The sequence below is a fragment of the Tenrec ecaudatus genome, chromosome 1, assembly GCF_050624435.1.
Source record: "Tenrec ecaudatus isolate mTenEca1 chromosome 1, mTenEca1.hap1, whole genome shotgun sequence".
Lineage (NCBI taxonomy): Eukaryota > Metazoa > Chordata > Mammalia > Afrosoricida > Tenrecidae > Tenrec > Tenrec ecaudatus.
The window spans coordinates 147,140,782-147,145,795 of NC_134530.1; the positions used below are offsets into that span (position 1 = coordinate 147,140,782).

Consider the following 5,014-nt stretch of genomic DNA (forward strand, 5'->3'; position numbering starts at 1 on the left):
CTGGAACAGATAGGAACTGGAAACACAGAAACACAGGGAATCCAGGGCGGATGATCCCTTCCCAGTGGTGTGAGTGGTGATACTGGGAGGGTAGAGGGAGGGTGGGTTGGAAAGGGGAAACTGATTACAAGGATCTACATGTGACCTCCTCCCTGGGGGATGGACAACAGAAGACATCAAACAGGGTAAGATATGACAAAATAATAATTTATAAATTATCAAGGTTTTGTGAGGGAGGGGGTAGCAGGGAGGGGGGGATGAGGAGCTGATGCCAGGGGCTTAAGTGGAGATCAAATGTTTTGAGAATGATGAGGGTAAAGAATGTACAAATGTGCTTTACACAATTGATGTATGTATGGATTGTGATAAGAGTTGTATGAGCCCCTAATAAAACGATTAATAAAAAGACAGGAAAGAGCTTGGCACAATAGCAATATCAGAGTCAGTGAGGCTTATTCAAGGTGCAATTATTGCTAATTGAAAACTTTTCCCAATACCCTGCCGTGATGACTTGAAATAAAGTTGGCATTGGCAATTAAAAAAAGAAGAAGGTGGGCAAGTGAGACAGAGGGTAGCTATTGAGAGGATCAGAGAAAGTATCACCTGGGAAAGGAAGACTTTGGCTATAGGAGAAAGATTTCTCTGAACTCTGAAGAGGCTGATCTGTGGTCAAGAGCCAAGGTCCGTCCAGAAAGCAAGAAGACACCCTCAGGAAGGCAGATTTCAGTTACATGTCAGTAATAATTTTAGATCACAATTAATCCAAGATCAGATGAGCTGCTCTGAGGGACAGCAAAGCCCCCATCACTGGAAGCTGGTTAACCCTACCTGGCCCTGTATGATGAAGGAAAATCAAGCATTACTGACCTGTATTTTTTTCCCTTTTTAAATCATTTTATTGGGGGTTTGTACAACTCTTATCACAATCCATACATTCATCCATTGTGTCAAGCACATTTGTACATTTGTTGCCGTCATCATTCTCAAAACATTTGCTTTCTCCTTGAGCCCTTGGTATCAGCTCCTCATTTTTTCCCTCTCTTCCACCCAACTCCCTCAGGAAACCTTGATAATTAATAAAGTATTGTTATTTTTGTCATGTCTTACACTGTCCGATGTCTCCCTTCACCCACTCTTCTGTTGTCCATACCCCAGGGAGGGGGTTCTATGTAGATCCTTGTGATAAGTTTTCCCTTTCTACTCAACCTTCCCCTTCCTCTCCTGGCATCACTACTCTCATTACTGGTCCTGAGGGGTTCATCTGTCCTGAATTCCCTGTGTTTCCATATCTTATCTGTACCAGTATACATCCTATAGTCTAGCCAGATTTGTAAGGTAGAATTGGGATCATGATAGTGGGGTGGGGGAGGAATCATTCAAGAACTAAAGGAAAGTTGTGTATTTCATCATTGCTATATTGCACCCTGACTGGCTTGTCTCCTCATGAGACCCTTCAATAAGGGGATGTCCAGTTGCCTACAGATGGGCTTTGGGTCTCCACTCCATATTGCCCCTCATTCACAATGATATGATTTTTGTTCTTTGATGCCTGATACCTGATCCCATCAACATATCATTATCACACAGGCTGGTGTGATTCTTCCATGTGGACATTTTTTGCTTCTCAGCTAGACATTTTTTGCTTCTCAGCTTGCTTGTTTATCTTCAGACCTTTAAGACCCCAGACACTATATCTTTTGATAGCCGGACACCATCAGCTTTCTTCACCACATTTGCTTAGACACCCACTTTGTCTTCATTGATCGTGTCTGGAAGGTGGGCCTCATGTACTGGCCTGTATTTTATGCACTTTGGTGGGGATGAAGATTAGGTGGGTGGCCAGTCAACAGTAGTCAAATTTCCTAGACCACCCAATTGGACAGTAATATGAAAAATCTATCTAGGCATCTTTTTTCTCTTTTGACCTCTTCCTGTGCTAGCCAGGATATTGACTTGACATCCATTTGGCTCCCTTTCAACTCTTCAGTATTCAGGTTCTATAATAAGTATAGGTGCCAAAGACGTAATTCAGGCACGGATCTTAAGAAATGGTACTGTAGGACACCTACGAGCATGGACCCTTTTGCTAGAAGGTCTGGGTTGCATGACTCTGCCTCTTACTATCTCTGTGACTTCTACAAGGGACTTCATTTTCCTTCATCTAATAAAAGGGGTGAGCCAGCATTTGAGACAGAAGAACTAATCCTGTCCCTCACAAGAATGTAAAAATATACAAGAGCAGTAAATATATGTTTTTTTCTTCTTTTTTTACATTTTATTAGGGGCTCATACAACTCTTATCACAATCCATACATATACATACATCAATTGTATAAAGCACATCCATACATTCTTTGCCCTAATCACTCTCAAAGCATTTGCTCTCCACTTAAGCCCTCCACATCAGGTCCTCTTTTTTTCCCCCCTCCCTCCCCGCTCCCCCCTCCCTCATGAGCCCTTGATAATCCACAGATTGTTATTTTGTCATATCTTGCCCTATCTAGAGTCTCCCTTCCCCCCCTTCTCTGCCGTCCATCTCCCTGGGAGGAAGTCACATGTGGATCCTTGTAATCAGTTCCCCCTTTTTACAAACAAATGAAATTTCCATTATCTGAGTAATATCCTTTAATTTTTTTTCAATTTTCTGACCCCTGATCTATAAAATGAAGGAGATTAATGTGTTTGCATAGGGTCATTGTAGGGATTAAATTGGTTTATATGTATGAGGAGCTTAGAATAGTGTGTGGCATCAAGGGCATGTCAGCTCCATTGGACTGTGTGCGTCATAACAAGCTGTGGAATCCATTGCAAAGAATGGGAATTCCATGACACTTACTGATACTCACATGGAACATGTACACAGACCAAGAGGCAGTCATTCAAGCAGAACAAAGGTATACTTAAAATCAAGAGAGGTGTGCATCGGAGTTGTATCCTTTCATCATATTTATTCAATCTGTTTGCTAAGCAAATAATCCTCTAAATTGGCCTAGTTGAAGAAGAACATAGCATCAAGACTGAAGAAAAGCTCATTAACAACCGTCAGTCTATAAAGGACATAATCTTGCTTGTTGAAAGGCAAGAGGACTTTAAGCACTTACTGATGAAGACTATAATGTTCAGTATGCATTATACCTCAGTCCAAAGAAAATAAATATCTTCACAACTGGATCAACAGACATCATCATGATAAGTGGAGAAAAGATTGACGTTGTCAAGAGTCTGTAATCAATGCCCATGGAAGCAGGAGTCAAGACATCAAATGGTGTGTTACACTGAGTAACTCTGCTGGAAGAAACCTATTTAAAGTGCAACAGAGCAGAGAGGTCGCTTTGAGGACGATATTGCACCTGACCCTTAGTCTTGATTTTTGGTTTGTTTTTAATTTTAATTGTTTTATTAGGGACTCTTATCACAATCAATACATACATCAATTGTGTAAAGTGCATCTGTACATTCTTTGCCCTCATCATTTTCAAAGCATTTGCTCTCCACTTAAGCCCTTGGCATCTGGTCCTCTTTTTTCCCCCTCCCTCCCCATTCACCCCTTCTTCATGAACCCTTGATAATTTATAAATTATTATTTTGTCATATCTTGCCCTGTCCAACATCTCCCTTCACGCCTTTTCTGTTGTCCATCCCCCAAGGAGGAGGTCACGTGTAGATCGTTGTAATCGGTTCCCTCTTTCCAACCCACTCTCCCTCTACCCTCTCAGTATCGCCACTCACACCCCTGGTCCTGAAGATATCATCCGCCCTGGATTCCCTGTGCCTCTAGCTCCTATCTACATAAGTATACATCCTCTGGTCTAGCCAGACTTGCAAGGTAGAATTCCGATCATGATAGTGGGGGAGGGGTGGAGGAAGAAGCATTTAAAAGTAGAGGAAAGCTGTATTCTTCATCCGTGCTACGTCGCATCCTGACTGACTCATCTCTTCTCCTAGACCCCTCTGCAAGGGAATCTCCAGTGGCTGACAAATGGGCTTTGGGTCTCCACTCTGCACTCCCCCCTTCATTCACTATGGTAAGATTTTTTTGCTCTGATGATGAATTATACCTGATTCCTTCAACACCTCGAGATCGCACAGACTTGTGTGCTTCTTCCATCTGGGCTCTGATGCTTCTGAGCTAGATGGCCGCTTGTTTACCTTCAAGCCTTTAAGACCTCAGACGCTATACCTTTTGATAGCCGGGAACCATCAGCTTCCTTCTCCACATTTGCTTATGTTTGTCCTCAGCAATCATATCATGGAGGTGTGCACCCAATGATATGATGTTTTTGTTCTTTGATGCCTGATAACTGATCCCTTCAGCACCTCGTGATCACACAGGCTGGTGTGTTCTTCCATGTGGGCTTTGTTGCTTCTGAGCTAGACGGCTGCTTGTTTATCTTCAAGCCTTTAAGATCCCAGACACTATATATTTTGATAGCCAGGCACCATCAGCTTTCTTCACCACATTTGCTTATTCACCTGCTTTGTCTTCAGTGGTTGTGACGGGAGGGTGAGCATCATAGAATGACAATCTAATAGAAGAAAGTATTCTTGCATTGAGGGAGTACTTGAGTGGAGGCCCAATGTCCTTCTGCCACCTTAATACTAAACCTATGAATATAGGCACATATATCTATTTCCCTATCCTCATATATATATTTGCATATGTACATGTCTTTATCTAGACCTCTATAAATGCCCTTTGCCTCCCAGTTCTTTCCTCTATTTCCCTTTACTTTCCTCCTGTTCCACTATCATGCTAAGTCCCCACCTGGGTTTCAGCAATACCTCCTTGACACATTACTCTTGATCATGCCCTACCAAGCCTCCCACACCCACCTCACCACCAATTTGGATCACTTGTTGTTCCCTTGTCCCTTGGTTTGTCAGCACCACCTCCCCACTCCCCACCTCCCCCCATCCCATTTCCCCCAAGAACTGTCAGTCCCATTGTTTTTCCTCCAGATTGTTCATCCAGCCTATCTTATTTAGACAGACCTGCGGAGATAATAACATGCAT

The 5,014-nt window shown here is 42.7% G+C and overlaps 1 non-coding gene across 1 annotated transcript; it reads left to right on the forward strand.

The window, feature by feature from the left end:
• The first annotated feature begins 416 nt into the window (after nucleotides 1-416).
• Nucleotides 417-550, forward strand: LOC142438119 (U4 spliceosomal RNA). Its single transcript, XR_012782555.1, has one exon. It is a non-coding gene; the product is annotated as a U4 spliceosomal RNA (small nuclear RNA).
• The last annotated feature ends 4,464 nt before the right edge of the window (nucleotides 551-5,014 follow it).